The 17,612-nt window shown below is 38.2% G+C and overlaps 1 protein-coding gene across 6 annotated transcripts in view; it reads left to right on the forward strand.

Annotated features, from left to right (window-relative positions):
- The window catches only part of LOC138756757 (uncharacterized protein KIAA1958), a 115,756-nt gene that overhangs the window by 73,895 nt on the left and 24,249 nt on the right, over window positions 1-17,612 (forward strand). The gene's annotated exons all lie outside the window — the stretch shown is intronic.

Raw genomic sequence — 17,612 nt, forward strand, 5'->3', positions numbered from 1 at the left:
AATGGTTCAATCACCAGATCAAATAATAAGGTACTTAACAGGCCACATTGCAGATTAAAAAGTTGAGATTGTTTTAAGTTGATAAGAATTGTGGCAAAAGGTCAAGAGTACAATAATTTAACCCATGTAATAAAATCAGAACCAAAATTAAAATTTTCAACGGTTATAAACCGATATGTCCATTCTATCTGATCAAAAGTTTTTCTGCATCCAATGAAAGAATATTCTCAGGAGTTTTCCCAGAGGGCAAATACATAATATTCATTAAGCGAATTTTAGTAAACCCCACCTGATCTTCAGAAATAACTGACAGTAAAATTTTTCCATCCTATTGGCTAAAACTTTAGGCAAAATTTTGGTGTTAACATTCAGTGAGGAAATCGATTGTTTCTTTACCTTTCTTCACAATTAAAGATATACAAGCCTCATTGGAATGAATCTGGAAGTTTATTTACCCTGTATAAATAAATCTGCAAATGCCATATTCAAGTAAGGTGTGAGCAATTGAAATAATTTTAAAAATCCCACAAGAAGCCCATCGGGGCCAGGGGCCTTTCCAGATTGTAATGAAGAAATAGCACCTGTTGTTTCCTCTTGCGAAAGAGGTTAATTCAGTCTAATTTGACCATCTGAAGAAATCTTGGTGATGTTCAATTTGTCCAGAAGATTTTTCATCAAATTATCATCATTCGTACATTCAGAAGGGTTTAGCTTGGAGTAGAATCTTTTAAATGTGTTGTTTATCTCTAAATGATCTTTGTAATGTGTCACTTAGCATCAATTCCTCTCAATTGGTTAGCTAAAAACTTACCAGATTTATCACCATGAATGTAAAATTGACTTTTAGATTTCAAAAGATGGCATTCAACTGGTTATGTTGAGAGAAGATCAAATTTAGTTTTAAGTTCAATCCATTTTTTTGTAAACATCTGAGTTTTTAGTTTGTGTATTGTTGATCTTTTTAATTAACTCAGATCTTTCTTTGTTTTTTAATTAACAGAACACAAAATGATTTGTCCCCTAAGAATCCATGTGGACTAGAGGGGCCGAGATGGCCTGTTTCCGTACTGTAATTGTTATATGATTATATGATTGTATAAAAGCCTTCAAAGTATCCTATATAACTAGACTAGAGGCTCAGAGGAAAGATTAGTATCAAAGAAAAAAGCTATCTGTTCTTCCTTAAACTTAACAAAATTTTTCTGATAATAGCACTGATTTAAAATGCCAATGTTTTTCATCTTGAGGGACATTAGGAAGAATCAATGACATTGTTACTGTGGTATTCACATGAATGAGCTAGTGGAATTAAATGATTATCAATTTTAAAAAAGTAATCGATATATAAGAAAGAAAAGAAAGAGGCTGTCGAATAGGCCAACAGCGCTGTAATTAAATCTAGAATCCCATTATTTTCCAGTTGAGATAAGGTGTTCTTGCTCTAAACCAAAATAATAACAATTCCCCACAGCTGCTCATAACAGTAAGCTATGTTTTGTCTAAATTACAACATACGTCAGAAAAAGGATTAAAAATTTCTCAAAATCTTCTTTTAAATGTATTAAAAAATATACAAAGTCAAAGTGTGTCAAATCTTTACTTTCAAACAATTCCCAATAACAATACTTTCCTGTAAAACCTTAAAAAATAAATAAATGAACCTTTAACAAAATTCAGTCATCGGTTCAAAACAGCTATTGAATTAGTCATTCAGTAACTGGAGCGGAAGGCTTTGAATATGCTCCTGAGCTTCCTCCACTGAACCATACCATTTCTTACTCCCATTTGGCAGAGATGGCTTGCTCCATTGGTTGTACAGCTCTGACATAACTTCCCTAGAATTTTAGGAATGACACTCCACATTCAAATGCTATTTTTAAAGGCCTAGAGATATTGTTCATTAAACCACAAGATATAGGAACAAAAGTAGGCTATTCAGCCCATTGGGTCCACTCTGCCTTTTGATCATGAACATCTATTCTCCCACTCAGTCCCATCCCCCTGCCTTTCTCCCATAACCTTTGATACCCTGATTATTCAAATACCTATCAATCTCTCCATTAAATACACCCAACGACTTGGCCTCCACAGCTGTGTGTGATAGCAAATTCTAGAGGTTCATCACTCTCTCGCTAAAGAAATTCCTCTGCATCTGTTTTAAATGGGCATTCTTCAATTCTGAAATTTTGCCCTCTTGACCTCGACTTCCCTATAATGGAAACAATGCTATCTACTCTGTTGAGCCCTTTCAACATTTGAAATGCTTCTGAGATCTTCCCATTCCACCCCCCACCCCTCCCCCCCCCCCACCCACCATTCTTCTGAACTTCAGGGAGTACAGTCCAAGAGCCATCAAATGTTCCTCATATGCTGGTCCCTTGATTCCAGGAATCATTCTTGTAAATCATCTCTGAATTCTCTTCAATGCCAGCACATTCTTTTTCATCCATGTAATTATAATTGTAAAAAAATCAATACTTAATTAAATTTAAAAGTTACATGATATTGACCTCTCCCCCTTACCTGCCATCCCCTCCCTCTTACCCCCCCCCACTACTATAAGATTGTAATAACAATAGATACAATATATCGTTATATAAAAGAATTGTATAAAAAGAGAAAGAAAAGTGTAAAGAAAAAATAATAACAATCTGGATTGCTGGAAACTTGCAGAATTTACAAAAGTTGAATATTTATTTCTCAATTTATATGCATGGTAATTTTCTCCAAAGGTATCCAATTTTGAATTTCCAATGCCAACTTTCCATATCCAAATGCACATCTGATTTCCAAGTCACTGCATACACTTCTTTGCCACTAATAAAGCCATTTTAATAAATTTGACTTGATAAAATGATAATTTTAATTCATGTCTTGTTCTTTCTATATTCCCCAACAAAAATAAATCTGGATTTTGTGGAATAACAATTCCAGTAATCTGTTCTAAATACTTTCCTAAATCCATCCAAAAACTTCTAACTTTGGAACATGTCCAAGTAGAATGCAAAAAAGTTCCTATTTCTTCAGCTCATCTAAAACATTTATCTGATAAATCTGATTTCATTTTGTGCAATTTTTGCAGTATTAATATAATTGATGTAAATAATTATATTCAACTAAACTGTATCTAACATTTATAATATTTTTCATACAGTCTTAACAGAGATCTGCCCATCTTTTCTCATCAATTATCATAATTAAATCAACCTCCCATTTCTGTCTGGATTTTTGTATTCCCTTTTTATTAGTACCTGCTTGTAATAAAAGATACATTGCAGAAATAAATTTCTTAGTATAACCTCTCCGAATAAGAAACTCCAACTCACTATAAGCTGGTAAATAAATTGTTGGACCTAATTTTTCCCATAAGAACCCCCTCAATTGAAGATAGCAAAACAGTGTATTTTGAGTAATTCCATATTTATTTTTTAACTGTTGAAATGACATCAGTTGACCTTGTTCATAACAATCTACATTTTTAAATATCATTATGAGATCAAATATTTTTAAATGGGTTATCTTTGGTAAAAGGAGTAAGATTGTTTTGAATCAAAGGTGTTTTAGGTGATATACTTCCTTTTGCTCCTATTTCGTTATTTATCTTGTTCCAAATGGTAATCAAATGTTTAAGTAAAAATGCCTCCTTTACACCAGTTATTAACTTTAAATCCCATGAATAAATAAATTCCTCTGCTAATTTCTCTCCTATTTTATCCATCTCTATTTGGACCCATGTTGGTTTTCCTAATCCTTCAAATAAAGAAGAAAGAAACTTCCATTAAATTACTTGATAATCGTTCTTAAAGTTAGGAAGTTGCAAACATCCCAATTCATATTTCCATGCTAATTTTTCTATAGATACTCTTGATATTTTACCTTTCCAAATAAATTTTCTTATGTTTATTTAATTCTTGAAAGAACTTCTGTGGATACAGTATAGGTAAAGTTTGAAAAAAGTATAGTATCCACGGAAAGATATTCACCTTAATACAGTTTATCTTACTAATGTTTTTGGCAAGGTTGTCCATTTTTTCAAATCTTAAACTTTTTTAAGCAATAGTAAGTAATTCAGTTTGTATAAATTATTTAAATTATTATCTATCCAAATCCCCAAAATACACATCCTTTCTTAAATAAGGAGCCCAAAACTATACCCTGTACTCCAAGTGAAGCCTCACCAGTGCCTTGAAATGCCTCAACATCACATCACTTTTCTTGTATCTCATTTCTTTAGATATGAATGCCAACATCACATTTGCCTTCTTTACCCCCAACTCAACCTTTAAAGATCCTGCACAAGGACTCCCAAGTCCGTTTGCACTTCCAAATTTTGAATTTCTCTCCATCCACATAATAGTCTGCCATTTTATTATTCTTTCTACCAAAGTGCATGACCATACACTTTCCAACCTTGTATTTCATTTGCCATTTTCTCTTCATTTCCTCATTTCTACCTGCCCCTCCACTTTATCTTTGTATCATCTGCATTCTTAGCCACAAAGCCATTTATTCCATAATCCAAATTATTAATATACAATGTAAAAAGTTCCCCTTCCACCGACCCCTGCGGAATACATCTGGTAGCCAACCAGAATAGGATCTCTTTATTCTCACTGTTTCCTGCTGATGAGCCAATGCTACCCATGCTAGTATCTTTCCTGAAGTTCTGTGATGTCTCATCTTTTTAAGCAGAATCTTGTCAAAAGCCTTTTGAAAATCAAAATATACAACATTCACAGCATGTCCTTTGTTTAGCCTGCTTGTGGTTTCCCCAAAAAAGTGCAATAGATTTGTCAGACAATATTTTCCCTTAAGGGAATTTGGCCTATCTTGTCATGCACCTCCAGGTATTCTGTAACCTCATCCTTGACAATGGACTCCCAACAATTTCCCAACCACCAATATTAGGCTAATTTCCTTTCTGCTGCCTCCCTCCCATTTTAAATAGTGGTGTGACTTTTGCAGTTTTCCAGACCTCCAAAACCATGCCAGAATCTATTGATCCTTGGAAGATCATTACTAATGCCTTCAGTCTCTACATCTACTACTTTCAGAATCCAAGGGTGCATTTTTTTCTGGTCCGGGAGAGCTATTCTTAGACCAGTTACCCCAGTACCTTCTCTTTGGTTATCGTGACTGCTCTCACCTCTCTTCCCTGACACCCTTGAAAGTCTGGTGCATTTTAATGTCTACCACAGTGAGGACTGATGCAAAAAAACTCATTCATATCCTCTGCCATCTCCTTTTCTCCCATTATTTTCTATGGATCCTCTGTCTACACTTGCCTCTTTTCAGAATCAGAATTTGTTGTCATGACCAAGTCACAAAATTTGCTGTTTTGCAGCATCACAGCGCAAACATATATATAAACCACCTTACAAATTTTTTAAAATTCTTAATATACTTTAAAAAGCTTTTGATTTCTTTTTTGATATCATTTGCTTGCTTCTTTTCAAAGTTCATCTTTTCCTTTTAAGTTGCTGTTTGTAAGCTTTTAATACTTTCTCAGTCCTCTATCTTCCCTCTAATTTTTGCTTTATTTTGGCTTTGACTTTTCTTGTCAGCCACAGTTGTAATTTTTCCATTCAAATATTTCTTTGAATATACCTGTCCTGCACCTTATCACCCTTTTCAATTTTGTTTCTAAATTACACCATTAAATCCTTAATCTTGTGCTTGCAATTTTGCACTATTAACTGCCTATCCATCCTCATAATATTGCTACATAGTGTATCTACATCTATCTTGTGCCTTATTTACTGCCCTCTCATTCTGGTTCCCACCCCCCCTGCCCAATAGCTCTAGCAAACCTGTCTGCCAGAATACAAGTTCCCCTCCCATTCAGCTGCAACCTGTCCTTTTTGTACAGGTCACGCCTTCTCCAGAAGATATCAATGATTTATGAATCTGAATCCCTGCCCCTACTCTTCAGCCACACATTCATCTGCCACATTTTACTATTCCTACCCTCACTGGCAACAATCCTTGTGAGCCTGCTTTTTAGCTTCCTTCCTTACTTCCTATATTCCCTATTCAGGACTTCATCCCTTTTCCTATCTATGTCATTGGTACCAACGAGGAGCATGACACTCCTCTGTTTGAAAATGTTCTTTACTCAATTTGAGACATCCTTCACCCAGGCACCTGGGAGGCAACACACCATCCAGGAGAGTGTATGCTGTTCACAGAACCTACTGTCTTTTCCCCTAACTATCAAGTTCCCAATCACTATAGCTCTCCTCTTCTCACCCCCTCTGAGCCAAAGGGCCAGCTCTGTGCTAGAAACCTGACTGCTTCGACTTGTCCCTAAGAGATATTCCCCCCCCCCCCCCAACAGTAAACTTATTGTTGAGTGGAATGGCTGCAGGGTTGCTCTGTTTTCCTTCTCCTAACAGTCACCGAGCTACCTGCCTTTGCAGTGTGACCCTCTCCTTATAGCTTCTGTCTGTCACCCCCTCTCCCTCCCAAATGATCCAGAGTTCATTCGGCTTCACTAAAACGGTCTGTAAGAACCTGCAGCCGGATGCACTTCTTGCAGGTGGAGTCATCAAGGACACTTGTGCTGCCCCAGATTTCCCACTTCCTGCAATTGGAGCATCCCACTGCCCTAGCTCCTAGCTCCTATCTCCACTACCTACTCTGGGTTATTACAAAGGAATCTCACCTGTAGCACATCCTCAGCTTCTGCTCACTCGAGCCAAAGCCTTTAACTCTCCATTCCTGCACTGGGCCTCTCCACACTGGCTGCTCCAACAGTGGCCAATTGGCATGTTCCTGCTTTACTTTTTTTTGTTCGTTCTAATAAATAATGATTAGTCTGCAAATGCTCCTTTTTAAACTCTCAATTTGTCTGCAATATTTCAGTTGTAATTGATCTAGTAATCAAGTTTACAAGTTACTTACACCTGATTGAATAAAGTATTAATATTTTTTTTTAAATGATGCTCAAGGCAATTAATATAATTGGTTGATTGTATGTAAAGTCCACAGCATTTTGCCCTCTGGAATCACTGATCATGGACAACCCTATATTAACTTCCAGTCTTGATGAATGGATCCAACCCAAAACATTGACCATTCTTTTGCTCACTGGAGCTGATTGACCATTTTGTGTTCTGTGCCCTGTGCTAGTTGTGTGTGTTTGGGACATGTGATTTATTGTTTTCATCAGCACTGCACAAGCATTTAATTGAGTAATCTTGGCTCTCTGACAGATTGTACATTTGATTTAGGAATGCATTACAAATAATAGATGCAAAGTAGAGAATCAGTCGTTTTAAAAGATAAATCAGTGATTCATTTCAGTTGTTTACACCTCCCTGCCTTTCCACAAAAGGGGACATGAATTACATAACGGTTTCCTTATCCATATGGCATTGATTTTTTTTTAAATTAAAAATTGTGTTCAGATTAAATAGCACAGTTTTGTTGTTAGGGTTTTATTGGTTTTATTTAAATCTATTTGCAAATTGCATTATTACAGGTCAAGTCTGCTGAATTGATGTCTGCCATGCTCTAATAAATATGCTTATCCCCTCTTCCTTTTGAAGATCCTTTGTCTATCTTTAGTGTATGATGTGAATCAAGTTTAAAATACTTGCATTTTGGAATGAATTAAGAACATTAATTCTTGGTCTCACTTTTATTTGTTTCTTTGATGTTGCTGAGACATTTTATCTTGACTTTTTAAAAAAATTTAACTGATTTATTTATAAGAAATCCATCACTAAATAATTTCTGTCTTTTTTCAGTCAACTTTCCAATATTTTATTGCTCATTTTATATGCTCATACATAGGTAATAACAAAAATATATATCCAACAAAGTAAACATGTATTAACAAATAGCTGTAAACAACCTATGAAAGAGACAAAAGCACCAAAATATATATATAAAATAAAAACTGTTCTAATAATCTAACCCTTTCCTTGTGAAGTTGTGATTAAACATATATGTTCCATTAATGCATGAAAGAAAAGCCAACCAAACCGTAAAATGGGATATAATAATCTTATAAATTCTGAAAATAATTTAGGAAAAGACCCCAAAAATTTATAAAATTAAGCTTCATTAGTAGAGCAGCTAATTTTTTTCCAGAGTTAAGCATGCCATCACATCAGATAACCATTGAGTATGTGTAGGAGATCCTTCCATCTCATAAGTATAGCTCTTCTGGCAATAAGAAGAGCAAAGGCAACAACAGTACATGGGATTGTAGCCCAGACAAATTTAAATCAGCTGACTTTCTTATTCCAAATAGGGCAAGAAAACGATTAGGAACCAAATTAATATTAAGAATGAAAGACAAGGTACAGAAGATACTTTCCCAATAATTGGAAAGCGAAGAGCATGACCAAAACATATGAAATAATGTACCTTATTCAGTCTTTCATTTATCACACATTGATGAGAAATGCTGTGATTTTCAGTCATTTTTAATGCAGAGGTTATGAAATTTACTCATTTTTCCCCAAAAAATGGTATTTTATAACATGCTGTGCTTTGGAAAAAGATGCATAGCCACAAACTACCAATTGCATGATTTTGGCAATAAAATGCAATACTTTCACAGATTTAAGCATATTAGGGACAGTATGCTTTTCCAAGATTGGTCACAGGCCTGAAGTTAAATACTTCACACAGACCATTCAAAAATGGAGCATGTGGTTGAAGTGGATCTTTCTGAATTTACAGAAAGCATTTTGCATTTGATTCAAGTTACGCTTTTGCAGTGATTAAAAGCCAAAGAAGGAAATTGCTAATGTGCAAGATTCAAAAGCCCCTGGAGATGTTGAGAAAGGTCAACCCAGCAACAAAAGCCAGTGTTAAAGATATACAAGAATGTAAGCTGCTTATAGCAGTCTCTTGCTGTCCAGAGAAACTGGATAAATCTGGTTCCTTTGATCTCCATTTACTTAGAACAAATGATAAGTGAATGTATTATAGTGAGTCAAATAAATCTGAGGGATTTGCATATTGATTAGTTGCAGTTATGCATAGTTTCTCCTGATGCAAATCTATTGAAACAAAGTATTTTTGTTGATGCCCTTTCATTTAATTTAGAATCAAAATAAATCCATTTAAAACTGTCTGAATTTTGTCACTGCACCTTTGGAGGATCACTGGGAAATTATTAATGTGTAACTCAAAGGGGGTGGCTACATTGATGCAGCCCAGCCATTTGGTGCTACTAACAGAAGTGGTGAGGAAGTCCACTGGAAATGGCAGCTGCATGCAATATTGGAGGGGAATGTTGCAAATGTGCTTGGGTTGAGAAAGTTGTGTTGACAAGCTCCTTTAGTTGCATGTTTTACTGCATGTGCTGAACAGCACAGATTCCAAAGTGGATCATTTCATAATCAGATTTATTGTCATATGTCACAAAATTTGCTGTTTTGTTGCAGCATTACAGATGCAAATATTGCTATAAATTATACTTTTTGAAATAAATTCGTGCAAAAAGAAGATAAAGTGAGGTAGTGTCTATAGTTCATTTTCATAACATAACAATTTACAGCACGGAAACAGGCCATTAGGCCCTTCTAGTCCACACCGAACCAAACACCCCTCTCTAGTCCCACCTCCCTGCACAATGCCCATAACCCTCCATCTTCTTCTCATCCATATACCTGTCCAACCTTTTAAATAATACAATTGACTCCGCCGCCACTATTTCTCCCGGAAGCTCATTCCACACGGCTACCACTCTCTGAGTAAAGAAGTTCCCCCTCATGTTACCTCTAAACCTCTGCCCCTTAATTCATAACTCATGTCCTCTTGTTTTAATCTTTCCTCCTCTTAACGAAAATAGTCTATCCATATCCACTCTGTCTATCCCTTTCATAATCTTAAATACTTCTATCAAATCCCCTCTCAACCTTCTACGCTCCAAAGAATAAAGACCTAATCTGTCCAATCTCTCCCTATACTCTAGATGCTTAAACCCAGGTAACATTCTGGTCAACCTTCTCTGCACTCTCTCCACTCTTTTTATATCCTCCTATAATTAGGCGACCAGAACTGCACACAGAACTCCAAATTAGGCCGCACCAACGTCTTATACAATCTCAACATCACCTCCCAACTCCTATATTCCATGCAATGATTGATATAGGCCAGCATACTAAAAGCCTTCTTCACCACCCTATTCACGTGAGTTTCTACCTTCAGGGAACGATGTACCGTTACTCCTAAATCTTTCTGCTCTTCTGTATTCATCAATGCTCTCCCATTTACCACATATGTCCTGTTCTGATTCTTCTTTCCAAAATGAAGCACCTCACACTTATCAGCATTAAATTCCATCTGCCATTTTTCAGCCCACTTTTCTAAGCAGCCCAAATCCCTCTGCAATCCTTGAAAACCTTCTTCATTATCCACTATTCCACCTATCTTAGTATCGTTTGCATATTTACTAATCCAATTTACCACCCCATCATCTAGATCATTAATGTATATAACGAACAACAATGGGCCCAATACAGATCCATGAGGCACACCACTGGTCACCGGCCTCCAACCTGACAGACAATTATCCACTACCACTCTCTGCCCTCTCCCTTTCAGCCAATGTTCAATCCATTTGACTATCTCAAAATTTATACCTAAAGACTGTACCTTCTTAACTAACCTTCCATGTGGTACCTTATCAAAGGCCTTACTGAAGTCCATATAGACAACATCCACTGCCCTACCCTCATCCACATTCCTAGTCACCTCTTCAAAAAATTCAATCAGATTGGTCAAACATGACCTTCCTCCCACAAATCCATGTTGAGTGCTCCTGATCAGACCCTGTCTATTCAGATGTTTATAAGTACTATCTCTAAGAATTTTCTCCATTAATTTACCTACCACAGACGTCAAACTTACAGGCCGATAGTTGCCAGGCTTCCTCCTTGAACCCTTTTTAAATAACGGAACCACATTCGCAATGCGCCAATCCTCCGGCACTATCCCCATATCTAATGACATTTGGGAAATTACTGCCAGAGCCTCTGCTATTTCCTCCTTCACTTCTCTCAATGTCCTGGGGAAGATCGCGTCTGGTCCCGGAGACTTATCCACCTTTATATTCTTCAAAAACCCTAAAAATACATCTTTTGTAATCTCTATATTCCCCATATTTACCCAATTTGCTTTTTTTTATCTCACATCTCCCAATATCCTTCTCCTTAGTGAATACCGAAGAAAAGAAACTGTTCAATATCTCCCCCATTTCTCTAGGCTCCACACACAGTTTTCCGCTCTGATTCTCTAAGGGACCATTTTTGTCTCTAGCTTTCCTTTTGCCATTAACATATTTGTAGAACTCTTTTGGATTAGTTTTCACCCTGCTTGCCATAGTTTCCTCGTACCTTATTTTAGCTTTCCTAATTCCTCTCTTAAGATTCCTCTTACATTCAATGTATCTTTCAAACATCTCCTTAACTCCATGCTTCTTATATCTTATGTATGCCTCCCTTTTTCTTCGAACCAAGTTTCCAATATTCCTTGAAAACCACGGCTCTCTCAAACCTTTTGCCCCTCCTTTTAACCTAACAGGAACATAAAGCTTTTGCACTCTCAAAATCTGATCTTTAAAAGACTTCCATCTCACTACCACATCCTGCCCATAAAACAAATTGTCCCAATCCACACCCTGCAAGTCCTTTCGCATCTCCTCAAATCTAGCTTTTCCCCAATCAAAAACCTCAACCCTTGGCCCTGACTTCTCTCTTTCCATAATGACATTGAAGCTGATGGCATTATGATCACTGGACCCGAAGTGCTCGCCAACACTAACCTCCGTCACTTGACCCATCCCATTTGCCAACAGTAGATCTAACACTGCTCCTTCTCTGGTTGGCACCTCTACATATTGTTGTAAAAAACTATCTTGCACACATTTCACAAACTCTAACCCATCCAGTCCTTTCACAGAATGTGTTTCCCAATCTATATGTGGAAAATTAAAATCTCCCATAATTACAACCCTGTGCTTATCACAAATATCTACTATCTCCCTACAGATTTGCTCCTCTAGGTCTCGGTCCTCTCCGGGTGGTCTATAATACACCCCTACAAGTGTAACCTCTCCTTTCCTACTCCTCAGTTCCACCCAAATAGCCTCCGTGGATGTGCCCTCTAATCTATCCTTCCTAGGCACCGCTGTAATATTTTCCCTGACAAGCAATGCAACCCCACCTCCTCTTGCCCCTCCGACTCTATCACACCTAAAACAACGAAACCCAGGGATATTCAGCTGCCAATCACATCCCTCCTGCAACCATGTCTCACTAATCGCTACCACATCATACTTCCAAGTATCAATCCACACCTTCAGCTCATCCACCTTTTTTACAATACTCCTGGCATTAAAATATATGAATTTCAGAGATTTCCCAATTTTTAATCCCTGTTTTCCCTCGTCTTTAATAACAGCATTATTTACTTTTCCTGCCAATTGCCCTTCATCTTCTTCCAGAGCATTTCCCTTCTCTATCACCTGCCCATCCATATTCAAATACTTACTACAAACTTTCTTTGTTTGCATTCTAACCTTCTCATTACTGCTCTGTACTATTTTGTTCCCTCCCCCCCAACCATTCTAGTTTAAAGGATCCTGAGTAGCCCTAGTAAATACCTCTGCCAGGATTCTGGTCCCCCTGGGATTCTGGTCCCCCTGATGGTCCAGAGGAAGAGGCTGTATTTTTTTGCTGCTGGGTGTTCGTCTTCAAGCTCCTGCACCTCCTTTCTGATGTTTCAGTGTGAAGAGGGCATGGTCTGAGTATAGAGGGTCATTTAGAAGCTACTGAACCTCTGGGATGGGACCAGGCAGTAAGGTAGTTGAAGGGTCATTCACCATGTTGTGTATATTCTAATATGATGCACCTCATCCCCAATTTTTGAAGCACTGAGAGTGGTTGACTGATTTTCCCCACCCCCCACCCCAAGCCCCATCTTGTTCTTTGAGGCACAGACTTGAGTTGGAATAAGGATGTGAAATGACTTCTAAGAGAGCTGTGGAGGCAGAAAATAAACTCTGAAATAATCTTTAAAAAAATGGTTTGGTGCTATCCCAAAGAGACTGAAGGGCATTTTTGTAAGAGTCAAATGGCCTCTCACAGCAGTAATCATTTTGTAATTTTATTATCACTTATTCCCTGTTGTAGATTTGCTGCCACGCCGCCTGACAGTAGATTGTGAACTACTCTACTTGTTCTTTTAATGGTGCACCAGCTAGAACCCAGTCATGCCACTATTATTTATTCGCCCCAGGAATGTCAGCCTTGCAAGCAAGCCCACCATTTATTGCTCATTCTAATTCTCTGAATTACTAACGTGAAGGTATCTTAGGAATTCCCACAATGTTTTTGGGTCTGGAATTCTAGCAGTTAGACTCATTGACTAACGAATTATCTATTTCAGAGGAAAATTGATGTATAAAGCAGGTGCAAGCTGGTGTTCCTGTTTTTTGTTTCACTAGATAGTAAAGCTCACAGGTTTAGAAGGCTCTGTCGGAAACAGTATGACAGATGATGCATGATGTAGAACCATAGAACTGTTTAAACATTACAGCACAGAAATTTGGCCATTCTAGTCTGCCAAACTATTATTCTGTCAAGTCCCTCTGACCTGTACCCAGTCCATATCCCTCCATACCACTCCCTTCCATGTACCTATCCAAATTTTTCTTAAATGTTAATATGGGACCCACATTCACCACTTCAGCTGGCAGCTCTTTCAGCACTCCTCTCCATGTGAAGAAGATTCCCCGATTGTACCCCTTAAACGTTTTCACTTTCACCCTTAATCCATGTTCTCTGTTTTGTATCTCATTTAACCTTGGGACAAAAATCCTACTTGCATTTACTATCTGTACCCCTCAATTTTGTGTACATGTATCAAATCCTCCTTTATTCTTCTACACTCCAGGGAATGAATTCTTAAACTTAGAACACAGAGCATCACTGTACAGTACAGGTCCTTCAGCCCTCAATGTTGTGCCAGCCCACATATTCCATTTTTTAAAAAAGTACTAAACCCTCCCTACTCCATAACCCTCTGATTTTTTCCCCTCCATATGCCTGTCTAAAAGTAATCTTGGTTCTTGGAGACAGGTGAAATCTCTTAAGTGCCCCTAATTTTTCCACCTCCACCACCATCCCTGGCAAGGCATTCCAGGCATCCACGATTGTTAACAAAAAATTGCCCTGATGTCTCCCCTAAACTTCAATCCCTTCTCTTTGTACATCTGTCCAGGGGTGCAGTGCTACCGGAGCTTACTGGAGTGCTGCTCCAGGCACCTCCTTGTTGCCATTTTTGGTGAGCTCTGGCACCTAAAAATTTAGCACTGCACCCCTGCATATGTCCTCTGGTGTTTGCTATTCCTGCCATGGGTAAAAGGCACTGGCTGTCCACCCTATCTATGCCTCATAATCTTGTAGACCTCTATTTAGTCACTTCTCATCCTTCTACACTCCAAAGAGAAACATCCCAGCTCTGCTAACCTTGCCTCATTTTCCAATCCAGGCAACATACTGGTAAATCTCCTCTGCGCCCTTCTATAGCTTCCACACCCTTCCTGTAATGAGGTGACAAGAACCCAACACAATGCTCTAAGTGTGGTCTCACCAGAGATTAACAGAGTTGCAACATGACATCTCGGCTTGAACTCAAACCCACTATTAATGAAGCCCAACAACCCATAGGCCTTCTTAACTGACATATCAACCTGCATGGCAACTTTGGATGGATGGATTTGGACTCCAAGGTCCCTCTATTCATCCACACTCCTAAGTAACTGTCCATTAATGCTGTACTCAGCCTTCTGATTTGTCCTTCCAAAATGCATCATCTCACCCATCAAGATTGAACTTCATCTGCCACTTATCCACTTAACTCTGCATCCTGTCTATATCCTTTTGTAACCTTCGCAACCTTCAGCACCATCCAGAACTCCTCCAACCTTCGTATCACCCACAAACTTACTGATCCGTCCTTCTGCTACTTCATCTAGGTCATTTATAAAGATCATAAAGAGGAGGGGGTCAGAATAGATTCTTGCGTAACTAAAATGCTCAGTTGTTAATAACTACATGGTTGAAACAAAATATCCAAAAAACTTAATGGTAATTCTGCCTGAAATGGTGCCGGCCTTCACATGGTGGCTTTTATTCGAATTGCTTGGAGTTTTGCTTATTCTTCAGCAGATTTGTTGTCTGCTTGTGGAATGCCTGGCGGCATCAGCACTGAGGTGGGCATGTCATTGTTCTTTAGTTTCCTGCTGCCTGCTCCTTGCATGTCTGGAAGCATCAACCGTGAGGTGAGACTGATGTTTCTCTGCTGTCTCTTGCTTTCTCCTTTGTCTAACTCTACTGGGTTGTGAAGAGGTTCTGCCAGTTTTTATTCTGAATGTACATTGATGCACTGTAACTAATTGAGGAGTTCCTGGTACAAGTTCATCAATTTTTTTTGTTGAACTTCATATGACCTTAAAGGTTAAATTCAATCTGGTCATAACATTCAGCATCAAATGTAGCTCTACTGAACCTCCTTGGACATTTCTAGAGTGCTCCATATTGATATGCATGGAGAACAGACGAGCAAACAGACATACATGCACAAATATATATTAGATTTGTTATGAACATTCCCATATCCCATATCTATTTCCAATTTATTTGAATGATTTTCCTCAGGTGTTTTTATGTTCTTGGTTTATACCGATTAAATGTTTTTAGGATCTTGAGAATTCAACAGAAAATGAAAAATCACTGAATTATAGGTTATTGTTTAAGTGACATGTCCTGAGATAAAGTTCTTCCCCTTAGAAAGCTGCAACATGATCCCCTTCACAGAGACATCTCCTTTCATCGCGTCCTGGTCTGTTCATCCTGCCCACCCACCTAACCCTAACACATTTTCCTGTAACTGCAGGAGGTTCAACACTTGCTATTATATCTCCTCCCTCACCACCATCCAGTGACCCAAACAAACCTTCCAGAGAAGCAAAGATTCACATGCACCTTCTTCAACCTTATCTAATGCATTTGGTGCTCTTGATATGGCCTCCTCTACATTTTATCAGCAATGGCTACCTCAAGCTCCCAGCTACATGTCATTTCAACTCCTTTTCCCATTCCCTAATCAAGCTGTGCGTCGTTGGTGTTCACTACCAGGGTGATACCCAACATAATCAAGAGAAACAACACTTTATATTTCACCTGGATAATCCACAAACCAATGGCTTGAATGTTAAATTTCAGCTCTTTGCTCCTGTGTTCTCCTTGCCCTCTTCTTTTGATCCACCTCCAGTGCTCCCATTTTTGTTCTTTTAAACTTAAATTTTAATTTTATTTCAGTTTAGACATACAGCATGTTAATGGGCCCTTCCAGACCACAAACCAATTAACTGACAACTTAAGGAATTTTGATATGACATTGGAAACCTTAGCAAACCTCTACAAAAGTGTACAGTGTAGTAGAAAATGTGCTGACAGGCTGCATCATGGCCTGGTATGGGGGCACCAATACCTCTGAGATGAAAGCCCTGCAAAAGGTAGTAAACACAGCCCAGTACATCTCGGGCAAAGCTCTCCCCACCATCGAGAACATCTACAAGGAATGATGGCGTCGGAGAGCAGCAGCAATCATCGAGGATCTACACCACCCAGAACATGCTCTGTTTTCACTGCTGCCATCAGGAAAGAGGTATAGGTGGCTCAAGACTCATACCACCAGATTCAGAAACAGTTGCTACCCCTCCACTGTCAGACTCCTAAACAACAAACTCAATCAGAGACTCGTTTAAGGACTCTTACTTTACATGATTTATTACTGAATATTAAGTTTTCCTGTATTGCTTAGTCAACTTGTTTTCATTTGTTTCTTTCATATACATAACTATTTTTTCTTGAGTACAGTTTACTGTTACTGATAAGTACTGCCTGGCCTGCAGGGAAAAGAATTTCAGGGTTGTCTGTGATGTCATGTTTGTATTCTGACAGTAAATCTGAACTTTGAAACAACCTCTATACATTTAGAAGGGTGCGAGGAAACAGGAGCACCCGGAGGAAACCCACGCAGACATGGGGAGATTGTACAAACTCCTTACAGACAGCAGCAGATTTGAACCAGGGTCGTGAGTGTTGTAATAGTCAAGTTAACTGATTGTACAAGTACAATGTGACAAAACAGCATTTTCTGGTTCTCAGTGTAAAATAAATGGTTTCCCATCCTCCTTTTCCCTCCCACCCCGCTCTTTTTATTGGTTATCTTCCTTTTCCATTCTTAACCATAATGGAGACAATTCCTTTCCTTGACATATTGCAGAATCTACTCTGATTTTTGCACCCAGATTCTGGCATCTGCAATCTCTTGTGTCTTCTGCATTAACAGTGCTTTGCTGTTGTGCACTTGTAATACAAGTATAAGCATTTAATGATAGGCATGCATCATTAATACAATGTCCATGTGTTCCACAACATTACATTTTTATAGGTTTGCTCCTTTGTACTCGTGTAAGCATAAACATAAGATTTTTGCATGAGCATGTGTGCAGTGAAACAAAAAATTAATAATGTTTTCTGGAGTCTATTTGACAAACCTGATTTTGTTGCTAATTGCAT

Source organism: Narcine bancroftii, chromosome 1 (genome assembly GCF_036971445.1).
Source record: "Narcine bancroftii isolate sNarBan1 chromosome 1, sNarBan1.hap1, whole genome shotgun sequence".
NCBI lineage: Eukaryota > Metazoa > Chordata > Chondrichthyes > Torpediniformes > Narcinidae > Narcine > Narcine bancroftii.